Source organism: Palaemon carinicauda, chromosome 39, assembly GCF_036898095.1.
Source record: "Palaemon carinicauda isolate YSFRI2023 chromosome 39, ASM3689809v2, whole genome shotgun sequence".
Taxonomy (NCBI): Eukaryota; Metazoa; Arthropoda; class Malacostraca; order Decapoda; family Palaemonidae; genus Palaemon; species Palaemon carinicauda.
Window position 1 is genome coordinate 12527025 of NC_090763.1, and position 16904 is coordinate 12543928.

Sequence of the window (16904 nt, forward strand, 5' to 3'; positions counted from 1 at the left end):
GGATGCTCTGGTCTTGTTGAGCACCCTTCTCATCAGACAGAATGGGGGGAAAAGGCGTACACATCGATGTTGTCCCACCACTGTTGAAATGCATCTTGCCAGAGAGCCTGAGGATCGGGACTAGGTCTGGTAACTGCTTGGACCTCGTACATACCAACTCCCTGGCTTTATAACAAGTAAGGTTAGTTTTCCAGTTGGGACATCTGATCATGCCTTGATTTAATTAGTAGTGAAAACTGAGCAGCCTATCCCTGATGTATCATACTCATGTAAGATTCATATGAAATCTCAAGCAGACTGGAATGGGATTTTGAGTGATCTTTTGGACTTGAATTGGTCACAATTGTATAGTAGTGTTGATCCTGTTGTCCCTTTGAATGAGAATCTAGTCAACATAATTGATAGGCGTATCACTTCTCATGTGTTTAGGTACCGAGTGAAAGATAAACCATGGTTCAGTGATGATTGTAGCCATGCTTATTTGGAGAAGCAGGAGGCCTATCATCTTTCGAAGGGTAATAGACCAGATTTGACCTGGAATAACTATACTCAGCTTCGAGATTTTGCTCAGAGAGTTTATGCTTCAACTGAAAAGGAATACAATTTAACCATAAAAGAAACCCTTTCTGGTACAACCCAGGAACATAGGTGGTGGACTACCCTTAAATCTGAACTCTTTGGTGTAGATGCAACAGATGCGACAGTTATTCCTTTACTTAAACCAGATGGCTCAGTCACTCACTGTCCAAAGGAAAAGGCAACCCTTTTAGCTGACGAGTTTGACAGTAAGCAGAGTAATGAGAAACTTGATCTTCCTCATTCCTGTTTTCCTGAGGCTAAACCAACTGGTTTAGCTTTTTAATCTCAAGAAATTAAAAGCTCTCTTGATGGACCTTGATGCTTATGGAGGTGTAGACCCAAATGGGATTTTTCCTTTATTTTTTATAATGACTACGAATTTCTTAGCTCCAAAGTTATCTGTTATTTTGCGCAAGTCAGCAAGAAGAGTGGCTTTTAGTACTTGCTGGAGAATTGGTAATGTTACTCAACTTTGTACAGGCGTTTGTGGTAGCTCGAGTCCAACTGATTACTGCCTAATTTCCATAAATCCCATATCTAAAGTTTTTAAACATCTTAGTAGGTTTGCTGTGCTGAAGGTAATCATCTGTTCCCTAGATTGCAATTTGGTTTTCGTAAAGGCCTTGGAACATGTGATGCCCTTATTACAATCTCCAATGCTGTACAGAAATCCCTCGATTGTGGTCAGGAAGTTTGTATGATTGGCCTTGATTTTAGTGCTGCCTTTAAAGGTTTAACGGTCGCTCATGAATGGCAGAGACAAGGGACAGTAACACTGCCCTAGCAAGCAGGACAATGCCCTAGAGACTGACCATATATTATATAATCAGCACCCAAGCCTCCTCTCCACCCAAGCTAGGACCAGGAAGGGCCAGGCAGTGGCTACTGATGACTCGGCAGATAGACCTATAGGTTCCTCCAAACTCCCCAACCTTAGCTCACAAGGATGGTAAGGTTGCATACACTAATGACACTAACGAGTCGGAGCGGGACCCTAACCCCCGACTGGCAAACACCAGGCAGAGACATTACCAATCAGGCCAAAATCATGAGGCCCTTGTTTTCAAACTCAAACAGTTGGGAGTCTCTATGAGTGGCATCTCTCGCAAACGAGAAGTGATCACCTGCAAGAGAGACTTGCCTTGGACTTTGCTCCGCCCCCGATGGAAGAGTCGGCTCAGCATGGGGGGAGCATAGTTTTTGGCGAAGAAATGCAACAGACAATGAGATGTAGCTGTCAGCAATTCTCCCCCACAGACAGGAAGGTTGCTAGACAGAAAAGATGAAGGGATATTCTCTCTCGGAAGGGAGGACAACCCAACACCTGGGAAGAATAACTCTTCCTTGGAAGAGACAGTAGTCCACGCCTGGAGGAGGACCTCTGAGCAGCACTCTTTGCTTCCCATTAAGAAGCATTGTTCAAGTTGAAGGTCTGCATCGAGCATCACCAAAGAAAAACTAGCCGGAGCTAATTCCTTGAGGTTAGCGGGCTGATCAGAAGCCACCACAGGCACAGAAAAAAAGGAAAGTGACGGTGCAGTGATAGCAGATTCCACAGGAACGAGCAGCTCTGCTCTTCTACGTCAGATACCTTGGCCAAACAAAGTAGTACAGCAACGGTAACCGAGGAAAACTGAAAACAAATTATGCAAGAAAAAACTCCCTCGGAAGGAGCACCTAAACCGCGGACGGGAGGTGTCCTCCAAGAGAATAGACACAAATTAAAGACTGCTCATTCCCTTTCCCAACCGAATAGACGGGATGAGACCAGTAGCGTAAAAAACTGTAACAATAAGTATTAAGCTTAATTAATTCAGCTGACAAAATAAATTACTCAGCAGATCCCCTCAACCCTCCTGCGAGGAGGAGGTTACCCCGAGAGGGAGCTGACAAGCTAAGGTCTTGCGTACCCTCCGCCGGCAAGCGGAGTCGAAGCTGAAAAGTTAAATTACAATCACTTATCATTTCACTTAATTAAAGAAGAAAACCATTCAGAAGCACAACCTAACCCGCAAATGGGAAAGGTGTACCCCCCCCAGCAGAGTATCGCCGGCAGCGATGTCATTGAGAAAGAACAAGACCGAAGTCAAGCTCTGTGAAGGCAGCAAGAAGATTCCCTCTAAGAACATGTATAGGGGAGGGTAATGAAAACAGCCGAACAGAGGAGAATCCAAAGGATGATGACTCCCCTGCGGCGGCAGCCGAGAAACTCGGAAGGCCACCCAACTACAGGATGGCCATTGTCCAAGGGGGAAGGTCGTAAGGGACGGTAGTTACTACTCCCCAACCCTCCGCTAACAAGCGGTATGGGTGGTTAACCCTCACTAAAAGTCTAATGGTTTGTCTTTAAGCTTTGCCGAAAGTAATACCCCTATAAATAGCATTGGTTTGTATTCCAGTTACGGAACACATTGCAAAATAAAGGCAAACCAAGGAATGCAAATGCCCTGGTTGTTAATAGATATTATTTTCTCTTTATAGAGATAAGGTATGGAACTTTCCTGCTTACTCCAAATAAAAAGTAAAAATTCTTCTACCGAGATTGGTAAAGGTTAGTTGCCTGTTTGCAACTAACGTAATTGATATAGACAGTACTATTGTACTTCAAAATTAATTAATTAGTAAATCAATGCACCTTTGACATACAGGTATCAGCTTAATCCTTGTGTTGTTATGTACCCTCGCATAACATATTCTACCTGATTTCATACAGGCAGATTTTATGGAATGACTTTTACATATAGGATACCGTTAATACTTTAGTTCAGGCTTTTACTTTATGGCCTTGTTAATTATCCAACTTCATTCCTTAATTGAATCTAATCCCAGAAAATCTGGTAAGATTTAGATGTAAATATTTCTTGATGCATCACTGGTGTAACTAATGAGTTAGGACTTTCCAATACCTAGACAGAAATAACGACGACGTTCTTCTAAGTAGCTTATTGAAAAAGGAATGTTAACAAACATCTATTCCATGTTTGAAAACTAGTCTTTGCCCATTTATTTAATTCACCCTATTTCTAAATCAACATTATTATTATCATTATTAAATGCTAAGCTGCAACCCTAGTTGGAAAAGCAGGATGCTTTAAGCCCAGAGGCCCCAGCAGGGAAAATAGCCCAGTGAGGAAAGGAAATAAGGAAAAATAAAATATATTAAGAATAATAACATTAAAATAAATATTTCCTATATAAACTATAAAAACTTTAACAAAACAAGAGGAAGAGAAACTAAACAGAACACCATGCCCGAGTGTACCCTCAAGCAAGAGAACTCTAAACCAAGACAGTGGAAGACCATGGTACAGAGGCTATGGCACTACCCAAGACTAGAGAACAATGGTTTGATTTTGGAGTGTCCTTCTAAGGTATTGTACTGTGGTTTGCTTGCTGTTTAGCCTACCTTCATAGAGACAAATTATCATTCAATCAAGAATCTCATTGATATGAAAACCATTTAAAAACTAAAAAGGACAAACAGAATTCACTAAAGATTCACATCTAAATCCCCAAAATTGGCTATCCCATGTTATCAATAGTAAAAGCAACTGTGACAATAAAAAATGTTATTTTCCTTAGTAAAATAAATTTTTGAATATACTTACCCGGTGATCATGTAGCTGCAGCTTTGCTGCCCGACAGAAAAAACCTACGGGCGGGATACGCCAGCGATCGCTATACAGGTGGGGGTGTACAACAACAGCGCCATCTGTCGAGTAGGTACTCAGGTACTTCTTGTCAACAAGAACCAATTTTCTCCTCGGTCCACTGGGTCTCTATGGGGAGGAAGGGAGGGTCCTTTAATTCATGATCACCGGGTAAGTATATTCAAAAATTTATTTTACTAAGGAAAATAACATTTTTCAATATTAATCTTACCCGGTGATCATGTAGCTGATTCACACCCAGGGGGGTGGGTGGAGACCAGCATACATGTTAACAAAAGAAGCTAAGTATCCCGTATTTCATTTTAGCAGTTATTCAAAATAACAAACATAAAATTAATAAGTACCTGGTAAGGAAGTCGACTTGAACAATTACTCTGCCTTTTTAAGTACGTCTTCCTTACTGAGCCTAGCGATCCTCTTAGGATGCTGAGCGACTCCTAGGTGCTGAAGTATGAAGGGCTGCAACCCATACTAAAGGACCTCATCACAACCTCTAATCTCGGCGCTTCTCAAGAAAGAATTTGACCACCCGCCAAATCAACCAGGATGCGAAAGGCTTCTTAGCCTTCCGTACAACCCAAAAACAACAATAAAAAGCATTTCAAGAGAAAGATTAAAAAAGGTTATGGGATTATTGGAATGTAGTGGTTGAGCCCTCACCTACTACTGCACTCGCTGCTACGAATGGTCCCAGGGTGTAGCAGTTCTCGTAAAGAGACTGGACATCTTTAAGGTAAAATGATGCGAACACTGACTTGCTTCTCCAATAGGTTGCATCCATTACACTCTGCAGAGATCTGTTTTGTTTGAAGGCCACTGAAGTAGCGACAGCTCTAACTTCATGTGTCCTTACCTTCAGCAAAGCATGGTCTTCCTCATTCAGATGAGAATGGGCTTCTCTAATCAAAAGTCTGATGTAATAAGAGACTGCGTTCTTCGACATCGGTAAAGCAGGTTTCTTAATAGAACACCATAAAGCTTCTGATTGTCCTCGTAATGGCTTCGTACGTCTTAAATAGTACTTAAGAGCTCTTACTGGGCATAGTACTCTCTCTTGTTCGTTTCCAACCAAACTGGACAGACTTGGAATCTCGAACGATTTGGGCCAAGGACGAGAAGGGAGCTCGTTTTTAGCTAAAAAACCAAGCTGTAAGGAACATGTAGCCGTTTCAGATGTAAATCCTATGTTCCTGCTGAAGGGGTGTATCTCACTGACTCTTTTAGCTGTTGCTAAGCAAACGAGGAAAAGAGTCTTCAAAGTGAGATCTTTAAAAGAGGCTGATTGAAGCAGTTCGAACCTTGCTGACATCAGGAACCTTAAAACCACGTCTAAGTTCCAACCTGGTGTGGCTAACCGACGCTCCTTTGAGGTCTCAAAAGACTTAAGGAGATCCTGTAGATCTTTGTTGGTGGAAAGATCTAAGCCTCTGTGGCGGAAGACTGCTGCCAACATGCTTCTGTAACCTTTGATCGTAGGAGCTGATAGGGATCTTACATTCCTTAGGTGTAAAAGGAAGTCAGCTATCTGCGTTACAGAGGTACTGGTTGAGGATACTGAATTCGCCTTGCACCAGCTTCGGAAGACTTCCCATTTTGACTGGTAGACCTTGAGAGTGGATGTCCTCCTTGCTCTGGCAATCGCTCTGGCTGCCTCCTTCGAAAAGCCTCTAGCTCTTGAGAGTCTTTGGATAGTCTGAAGGCAGTCAGACGAAGAGCGTGGAGGCTTGGGTGTACCTTCTTTACGTGCGGCTGACGCAGAAGGTCCACTCTTAGAGGAAGAGTCCTGGGAACGTCTACTAGCCATTGCAGTACCTCGGTGAACCATTCTCTCGCGGGCCAGAGGGGAGCAACCAACGTCAACCTTGTCCCTTCGTGAGAGGCGAACTTCTGCAGTACCTTGTTGACAATCTTGAACGGGGGGAACGCATAAAGGTCTAGATGGGACCAATCCAGAAGAAAGGCATCTACGTGAACTGCTGCTGGGTCCGGAATCGGTGAGCAATAATTTGGGAGCCTCTTGGTCATCGAGGTAGCGAACAGATCTATGGTGGGCTGACCCCACAGGGCCCATAGTCTGTTGCAAACATTCTTGTGAAGGGTCCATTCTGTAGGGATGATCTGACCCTTCCGGCTGAGGCGGTCTGCCATGACGTTCATGTCGCCTTGAATGAACCTCGTTACAAGCGATATCTTTCGATCTCTTGACCAGGTGAGGAGGTCCCTTGCGATCTCGAACAACGTCCTCGAATGAGTCCCTCCTTGCTTGGAGATGTACGCCAAGGCTGTAGTGTTGTCGGAGTTCACCTCCACCACCTTGCCAAGGAGGAGGGACTTGGAGCTTCTCAAGGCCAGATGAACTGCCAGTAGCTCCTTGCAGTTGAAGTGAAGTGCTCTTTAATCCGGATTCCACGTGCCCGAGCATTCCCGACCGTCCAGTGTCGCACCCCAGCCCGTGTCCGATGCGTCCGAGAAGAGAAGGTGGTCGGGGGTCTGAACAGCCAGTGGTAGACCTTCCTTGAGAAGAATGTTGTTCTTCCACCAAGTCAGTGCAGACTTCATCTCTTCGGATATAGGAACTGAGACCGCTTCTAGCGTCATGTCCTTTCTCCAGTGAGCAGCTAGGTGATACTGAAGGGGTCGGAGGTGGAGTCTCCCTAACGCGATGAACTGGTCCAGCGATGAAAGCGTCCCTATTAGACTCATCCACTGTCTGACTGAACATCGGTTCCTTCTCAGCATGCTCTGGATGCATTCTTGGGCTTGACTGATTCTGGGGGCCGACGGAAAAGCCCGAAAAGCTTGACTCTGAATCTCCATACCTAGATAGACTATAGTTTGGGATGGGACGAGTTGGGACTTTTCTATATTGACCAGGAGACCCAATTCCTTGGTCAGATCCATAGTCCATTTGAGATTCTCCAGACAGCGACGACTTGACGCAGCTCTTAAAAGCCAGTCGTCCAAATAGAGGGAGGCTCTGATGTCTGCTAAATGCAGGAATTCGGCAATATTCCTCATCAGCTTGGTAAACACTAGAGGTGCCGTGCTTAGGCCAAAGCACAGGGCTTGGAACTGGTAAACCACCTTCCCAAAGACGAACCTTAGGAAAGGTTGGGAATCTGGGTGGATGGGGACGTGAAAGTACGCGTCCTTTAGGTCTAACGAGACCATCCAGTCTTCCTTCCTGACCGATGCTAGCACCGACTTCGTCGTCTCCATGGTGAACGTCTGCTTGGTGACAAAGACATTTAGAGCACTGACGTCCAGCACCGGTCTCCACCCTCCTGTCTTCTTCGCTACTAAGAAGAGACGGTTGTAGAAGCCCGGGGATTGATGGTCCCGGACTATGACTACCGCTCCCTTTTGTAGCAAGAGAGACACCTCTTGCTGTAAAGCTAGCCTCTTGTCCTCCTCTCTGTACCTGGGAGAGAGGTCGATGGGAGTTGTTGCTAGAGGGGGCTTGCGCAAGAATGGAATCCTGTACCCCTCCCTGAGTAACTTCACAGACTGTGCGTCTGCACCCCTGTTCCCCCAGGCCTGCCAGTAGTTCTTGAGCCTGGCTCCCACTGCTGTCTGGAGAAGATGGCAGTCAGACTCTGCCTTTTGAGGACTTGGAACCCTTCTTCTTTTTGCCACGTTGACTATCGGCACGGGTACCTCCTCTGCTGGAGGTTCTGCCACGAAAGGGCGGAATGAACCTAGACGCTGGTGTGTCCATCCTAGGTCTAGGCACGGAAGGTAAAGCTGTGACTTTACGTGCGGATGACGCCACCAGGTCATGGGTGTCTTTCTGGATCAACGAGGCGGCAATCCCCTTGATCAGCTCTTCAGGAAAGAGACACTTGGATAGCGGAGCAAACATCAGCTCTGACTTCTGACATGGTGTGATCCCCGCCGACAAGAAGGAGCAAAGGTGATCTCGCTTCTTAAGAACTCCAGACACGAAAGAAGCCGCAAGCTCGCCAGATCCATCCCGAATGGCTTTGTCCATGCATGACATGATGAGCATGGCAGAGTCCTTATCCGAAGGGGAGGTCTTTCTGCTCAACGCTCCCAAACACCAGTCCAGGAAGTTGAAGATCTCAAACGCACGGAAAACTCCCTTTAAAAGATGGTCCATGTCCGAAAAGGTCCAGCAAATCTTGGAGCGTCTCATAGCCAGTCTGCGGGGAGAGTCTACCAGACTTGAGAAGTCGCCCTGGGCAGAGGCAGGAACTCCCAAGCCGAGATCTTCTCCCGTGGCATACCAGACGCTAGATTTGGAAGCAAGCTTGGTGGGGGGAAAGATGAAGGACGTCTTCCCAAGTTGCTTCTTGGCCTGCAACCACTCTCCCAGTACCCTTAAAGCTCTCTTGGATGAGCGCGCGAGTACGAGCTTCGTAAAGGCAAGCGCTGCTGACTGCATGCCTAAAGCGAACTCAGAGGGAGGTGAGCGTGGGGCTGCAGACACAAACTAGTCCGGATACAACTCCCTAAACAGAGCAAGGACTTTCCTAAAGTCTAAGGAGGGAGGCGTAGTCTTGGGTTCATCTATGTCGGAGTGTTGATCGTCCAAATGAGCAGCTTCGTCGTCATCAGAGATTCCTTCATCCGAATGCTGAGGAGGAAGCGGCAAAGGAGGAGAAGAAAGCTGAACGGCTGAATCCGGCAGCACGGGTGCATGCGTAGCTGCACTGGATCCAACATCATGCCGCTGCTGGTCAGTCTGAGAGCTGGCAACAACAAAAGCGGAGTGGTGGTGCGTGGTGGGGACTGCCGTGGGTTGCGGAGACTGCCGCATTGCGTCAAAACACGGCAGCTTGACAGCACCTTCCCACTGCTGATGCGGTAGCTCAAGCATGTCAACGGAGGGTGCCGCACGTCGGCTAACGTCAACATGCGTCTGGCAGGGTCGACTGCGCATCGGTGGTGGAGCTCTCACAGCCGGAGAGTGGGAGCAGGCAGCCGCAGTGTCAGCTGAGCGCACAACCGTGGCAGGTTGTGGGTTAACGGGTGCAGCGTCAACCTTCTCAGCACGATACTCCTGCATGAAGGAAGCTAGCTGAGTCTGCATAGACTGCAGCAAAGACCACTTAGGGTCTACAGCGGTTGGTGCAGCAACAGACGGAGTGATTGCCTGCTGCGGAACCACTCTACCTCTCTTGGGAGGTGTGCAGTCTTCGGAAGACTGCGGCGAGTCCGAACTGACCCAGTGGCTACACCTGGGCCGTTGGACTCGCTCGGAAGGGACCTTGCGCTTGAGAGGTCGTGAGACCTTGGTCCAGCGTTTCTGACGAGAAACTTCTTCCGCAGACGAGGAATGAATGGGCTCACTCGTCTGTTTGTGGGTGGGACGATCTCTGCAAGATACGTCCGCAACCACTGAGGGTACATCTGTACGCTGATCAAGGCCTGTCGAACCCTTTGGTCCTTCGACATTGCTTCTCCCCTGGGCTTGGGAGCTTGCAAGAGGTCCCGGACTGGGAGGACGACTGGCACGAACAGATGCACCCTCATGCGTAACACTGACACTTTTCACAGCACTTGCACTCACTACACTTCCCACTGCACTTTTCTCCTTCAACTCTTTGACGTCGGCTAAGAGTTGATTGCGGTCATTCGCTAATGACTCAACTCTGTCACCAAGAGCCTGAATGGCACGCATCATGTCCGCCATCGAGGGTTGCTGAGAGCTAGTAGAAGGGTCGGGTGTAACCACTACAGGGGAAGGAATAGGTTGAGGGGCATGGGGAGAGGAAAAATCAAAAGAGCGAGACGAACTCCTCCTGATCGTATCCTTCTCTAGCCTACGTGCATTCTTAAGGAATTCTTGAAAATCGAATTCCGAAAGCCCAGCGCATTCCTCACATCGATCTTCCAATTGACAGGCTTTACCCCTACAATTGGAACAAACGGTGTGAGGATCGATAGAGGCCTTCGGAAGACGCCTAGAACAGTCCCTAGCGCTACACTGCCTGTACTTGGGGACTTGAGTAGGGTCAGACATCTTGAATTAGTCAAAGGGGGAAATCCATAATCTATCCAAGTCGTCAACAAATAATCCAAAATCTAATCAATAAAGCTTGATAAGGTATTGATGATAACTCCTGTACAGCGAAAGCTAATAACTAGAGAGAATACATCACCAAATAGCGTGAAAATCAACTCCAGAAACAACAGCGTATCAAGTAGGTCTTGCCGGTGGCACGACAGAGAGAAAATTGGTTCTTGTTGACAAGAAGTACCTGAGTACCTACTCGACAGATGGCGCTGTTGTTGTACACCCCCACCTGTATAGCGATCGCTGGCGTATCCCGCCCGTAGGTTTTTTCTGTCGGGCAGCAGAGCTGCAGCTACATGATCACCGGGTAAGATTAATATTGAAAATATGCAAGCACTCTAGTTTTCACTTAGGTAACATTTTCAAAGAAAACTGGTGTTTTTCTATAAGAAAAAGTTTTTAGTAAAGTTTTTCCGTCCATAACTATAATAAAACCCTCACTTACTCTCACCTTAGCCTGGACAACCATAGCTTATTGCAACACCATCCATTTGGTATGGAGTGAATGTAAAAACTTTAAGATATTGAAATGGATACCATGAGGCGGCAGCTATTTTTCGCTATAGAAATAATATAAGGGAAATATTAGGTGCAACTAAAAGTACAACAATTACTGTACTACACCAACGGGCATCTTTTATGAACACAAATTTAATTAATGGGAAGCTCCAGTACATAAACAGTACCTTAATTAGAAAAAAAGGAAGGTTGAAAATTATAACTTTGAGTATACAGTAAAACAAAAAGGAAAATGGTGGCAACAACCAACAATGTATTTACGGAGCTAAACCTGTTTAAAAAATCATAAGATAAAATGACAAAAGATAGAACTATTCTTAGTTCCTGAATGCACAAAAGTAGAACACACCTTAGCTGGGAATAGCTAACCTTTGAGAAACTAACCTAATCTTGATGTATGCTAGGTTATACCTTACATAATTCATGGTTTTACTTTACTATAGCACAATATTCCTCCCAAGTCTTTACCAACATAATTGAATATACCCCTACTAAAACACTAGTTTGAACCCCATATCCTAAATTGCCTTGCCAAGGTAGACTGTTGCTTTAAATTTGTGTATAATTTGACATAAAAATTTTGACAGAAAGCATGACCTGTCTGAGTAATTAATGACGGCTATGAACACATCAATGGCCAAAGACACTAGGTCAATGTTTACTGTTGCAGTCCCTTCTTGATTTGTAGTATCAAGGGTAATTATTGGAACCTAGATACATGTCTACTGTAGGCTCTAGAGCCTTTAAATATGCAGCCCCAAGACTATATAATAACCTCCCAATAGACATCCGAAAGACTTAAGATATCAAGACTTTGAAGAGGAAACTGAAGACTTCCTTGTTCTCTAAGTGCCTTGATAATGTGGATTTGACAATAAATGAGCTATATGGGTGTGAAATGCCAAGTGACTTGGAATGAACATGATAAGATCACTGTGAAAGCCTGTAGAGTAGGGTTCCCCTGCTGTATAGGGCCAGAAAAAACAGCCCTTAATGTAAGCAATCTGAAAAAAAATCATGGACAATGGTAGCCTCATAATAAAGGCAATTACTAACTCTTACAGTCATGGCTACACCAAAATGGAAATGCAATATAACCAGGTATAATTGATGACCAGAAAGTGAGACAAAGACATACTGAATCTACTTCAGCAAAGACGAGTCTATTAAGTAGTCTGCACACGTCAGTATCTTGTAAGCTTGGAAAGGGATCATAGAACCTCTGCGTACCATCTGACGTTCAAATTCAATAATATGACCTTATTGTTAAATAATAAATACAATAGAGCCCACATAGAAGCTACAATTTCTATATATGGGCGTAGATATTAGGTGCTCCTAGCTCCCCGCTATCATCCTATTAAAGACTATCTTTCCACGCTTATACGAGACTTTTAATGAAAGAATCATAAAAATAAACTAATAAACTGTAACCCGGTACACAATTCACACAGCAAACACCAAATCTACAGGGTAAATGCTTCCTTCCAATTCGGAAAAAAAATAAAAATAATGCCTTGCCTATGACAACAGACAAGCAGAATAAACGCAAGTCACATAACGGCTTTCAGGGGCAAATAAAAAGGTTATTAATCCTCGAAAACGCATAGAAAATATCCTTTGTGTATCCCTTCCTCTTCCTGAAATAACGGAAACATAATTAAATGTGGAATTTATGGTTAAATTAAGTGGCACTTACTCTAGCGGAGAATCCTATGGGATGAAGAGGCACCGCTCGATCGGTCAGATCGTCAGTCGTCAGACGATGTTTTGTTGTATAGACGACTGAATCTGGGTCCTTTCTGGAAGCAGACTATAGATTCCTGAACTTGGCCCCCTTTATGAAATCTGCTGTTGTTGTTATTATTATTATTATTATTATTATTATTATTATTATTAGCTAAGCTAAAACCCTCGTTGGAAAAGCAGGATGCTGTAAGTCCAAGGACATAAACAGGGAAAAATGGTCTAGCGAGGAAAGAAAGGATTTGTTATTATTATTATTATTATCATTATTATTATTATTATTATTATTATTATTATTATTATTATTATTATTATTATTATTATTATCTAAGCTAAACCCCTCGTTGGAAAAGCAGGATGCTATAAGCCCAAGGGCATCAACAGAGGAAAAAAGTCCAGTGAGGAAAAGAAAGGATTTGTTATTATTATTATCATTATTATTATTATTATTATTATTATTATTATTATTAGCAAAACCAAAACCCTCGTTGGTAAAGCGGGATGCTAAAAGACCAAGGGCATCAACAAGGGAAAATGGTCCAGTGAGGAAAGGAAAGGATTTGTTGTTGTTATTATTATTATTATTATTATTAGCCAAGCTAAATTCCTAGTTGGAAAAGCAGGATGCTATAAGGCCAGGGACTCCAACAGAATAAATAACCAGTGAGGTAAGGAAATTAAATAAACTGTATGAGAAGTAATGAACATTTAAAATAAAACATTTAAGCTGGCAATTCAAAGTTACAGAGTACAAGGTATTGAATAGTGGACTGCGGATGTATTTAGTAATTTCCTGTCGGAATTTTATCCATATCAGGTGTTTTAAAAGGTATCGAATTGAGATCTAACATTTCACACAACTGAAATTTTAAAACCTGAATCATTTCTGTTCTTATTCCTGGTGAATAACGATGCATGTTCGACGTATGACGTGAATTTTACAATTAACAGTTTACCCTGTATGGTTATGCAAATAAAGTTTATTAAATAGCGTCATATTCATGCGCATTCAGCAGTGCAAGTGGGACCTGATAATCATTCTATATACACAGAAGATATGCTTGCATAATACATGGACTTCCTTGCCAACACAAACCAAGTCAGAGGTCATACGTTATTCAAGCAAAGAAACAATAAACAACCAAACTGGATTGAGCAGGACTTGTGAATTTCTTCCTAGTTGATGCGTTGCTTCATCGAAATGAATGACCCCATTCATGTTCTACTCGTGTTCGAAGTTTCTATTCTCACAGTGCAGTGTGCACGGATGAACAGACAAGTGTGTGAACGTTTTAATTGTTTGTTTCAATCTTACGTCATTATTATAATTTGCGTTGTTTTGTTCCTTTTATTTGATATTTTACTCTTCGTTTTTTTTCACTCGACTTTGTTTTTATCTATTTATTTATTTTTTTCTTTTTTAGTCCTTATGTTATTATAGCATCTTTGCTTTCTCAACTAGGTTCACAGATTAGTTTCTAATGATAATTTACGTTAAAAAGAACATGAGTCTAACATTCATGACTACCCAAAAATGTTGCGATAATAAATTTTTTAAGAGTGTACAAGTTAACTTTAAAAAACGGTTAGCTTAAACTTATGTTTTCGCCCTTTCACATTTTAAGACTGATCTTCTAATCCTTTCTTAGTCAACTAAAGAAATGATGTCATTTGCCTGACTGAACCACCCAACTAACATGACAAGGGTGCTGTAAATTATAGGGAAAAATATGTGGATGCTTTATGATTTAAGTAAACATATAATGCTAGGTTCTATATTACCAGGAGGCCTGGTTATTCCTTTGTCCCTTTTGGTTGAACAGAGCACTGAGACTCAATCTTACTCTTGATGTTTTCTGGTCACATGAAATTATTATTATTATTATTATTATTATTATTATTATTATTATTATTACTTGCTAAGCTACAACCCTAGTTGGAAAAGCAGGATGCTATAAGGCCAGGGACTCCAACAGAAAAAATAGCCCAGTGAGGAAAGCAAATAAGAAAAAATAAAATATTTAAAGGACAATAACAACATTAAAATATAAAGACAAACCATAAAACTTTAACTCAACAAGAGGCAGAGAAATAAGATAGAATAGTGTGCCCGAGTGTACCCTCAAGCAAGAGAACTCCTAACTCAAGACAGTGGAATAAAATGGCACAGAGGATATGGCGCTACCCAAGACTAGATAACAATAGATGGATTTCGGAGTGTCCCAAGAGAGTGAAATAAAATGGCACAGAGGATATGGCGCTACCCAAGACTAGAGAACAATAGTTGGATTTTGGAGTGTCCTGGAAGAGCTGCTTACCATAGCCAAAGAGTCTCTTCTACCCATTCTAACAGGAAAATGACCACTGAAAAATTACATTGCAGTAGTTTACCCCTTGAGAGAAGAATTGTTTGGTAATCTCAGTGTTGTCAGATGTATGAGGACAGAGGAGAATCTGTAAAGAATATGTCAGACTATTCGGTGTATGTGTAGGCAAAGGGAAAATGAACCATAACCAAAGAGAAGGATCCAATGTAGTACTGTCTGGCAAGTCAAAGGACCCCATAACTCTAGCGGTGTATCTACCTAGAGTCCTAGACCTTGATGTTTATGGAGGTGTAGACCCATAATGGTATTTTTCCTTTGTTTCTTATAAATGCAACTGATTTCCTAACTCCCAAGTTGTCTTAGTTGGATAATTAGTAATATTACTCCATTGAGTAAATATGTTTGAAAAGAAACGGACTTGGCAAAGGTAAAACAAATTGTGAAGTATTCATCTCTAAGGATATAAAAAATATATGATGGGCATGTGTCCTAAGCATTACTTCCAAAATATGCAGGTAAACTTAACCCATGTAATGTCAGGTCTGGTGAAATCAAACTTAGCTCTAGTTCTGGTGATTACTGACTATTTTTTACATATTCTCCTATGACCTCACACACCTGACAACACTGAGATTACCTAAGAATTATTCTCTCAAGGGGTTAACTACTGCACTGTAATTTTTCAGTAGATACTTTCCTCTTGGTAAGGGTAGAAGAGACTCTTTAGCTTCTTTAGCTATGGTAAGTAGCTCTTCTAGGAGGACACTCAAAAACCAAACCATTGTTCTCTAGTCTTGGGTAGTGCCATATCCTTTGTACCATGACCTTCCACTGTCTTGGGTTAGAGTTCCCTTGCTTGAGGGTACGCTCGGGCACGCGGTTCTGTCTTGTTTCTCTTCTTGTCGTTTTGTTAAAGATTTTGTAGTTTATATATGAAATATTTACTTAAATGTTGTTAATGTTCTTAAAATATTTATAATTTTAATTGTTAATTCTCTTATTTCCTTGTTTCCTTTCCTCACTGGGCTATTTTCCCTGTTGGAGCCCCTGGGCTTATAGCATTCTGCTTTTCCAACCAGGGTTGTAGCTTAGTAAGTAAGTAATAATAATAATAATAATAATAATAATAATAATAATAATAATAATAATAATAGTTTTCATATCTCCCATATTATCTATAGTTTTTTTTAACGCATTTTGGTAAAAAGTTGGAAAAGATTTGCTGAAGGCAATCATATGTTTCATAATTTGCAGGTCAGTTTTCGCAAGGGCGCTCGAGCTTGTGAAGCTTTTATAACATTCAATGTGGTCTAGAAATCCCTGGATTATGTTCAGAAAGTTCATATGATTGGTTTTGATTTCAGTTTGTCTTTGTCTGTGTTAATCATGAGGCCATTGTTTTCTTGGTAAGAGTAGAAGACACTCTAGCTTTAGTAAGCAGCTCTTCTAGGAGAAGGACACTCCGAAATTTCTTGGTAAGGGTAGAAGAGAGACTTTAGCTATGGTAAGCAGCTCTTCTGGGAGAAGGACACTCCGAAATCAAACCATTGTTCTCGAGTCGCGGGTAGTGCCATGACCTTTGTGCCATGGTCTTCCACTGTATTGGGTTAGAGTTTCTTGCTTGAGTGTACACTCTGGCACACTATTCTATCTTATTTCTCTTCCTTTTTATGTTAAAGTTTTTATAGTTTATATATGAAATATCTATTTTAATGTTGTTACGGTTCTCAGAATATTTATTTATTCCTTTTTGAGCCCATGGGCTTATAGCATCCTGCTTTTCCAATTAGGGTTGTACCTTAGCAAGTAGTAGTAATAATAATAATAATAATAATAATAATAATAATAATAATAATAACTAAAGCAGATGAGTCTTTTCTCCGGATCGTTATTGAATATTTAAGTAATAACTTGCAAAGAGTAAGCCTAGTTGTTTGATGGGTACCTTAGACAGTTAACATAAAACTGTAATATCTTGTGCTCCGTAAGATAGTATTCATGGTTCATTACATTTCATCTATT

General features: G+C 42.3%; 1 protein-coding gene across 3 annotated transcripts in view; it reads right to left on the reverse strand.

Moving 5' to 3' along the window:
- LOC137631007 (CUE domain-containing protein 2-A) overlaps positions 1 to 12605 on the reverse strand; it is a 52229-nt gene extending 39624 nt beyond the window's left edge. For 2 of the 3 annotated variants that reach the window (XM_068362548.1, XM_068362545.1), the window contains exon 1: positions 12509 to 12605. The gene's annotated coding sequence lies outside the window, so the exon portion shown is untranslated. The remainder of the gene's footprint in view (positions 1 to 12508) is intronic. The other variant, XM_068362547.1, reaches the window with a different exon arrangement.
- Between the last annotated feature and the right edge of the window lie 4299 nt (positions 12606 to 16904).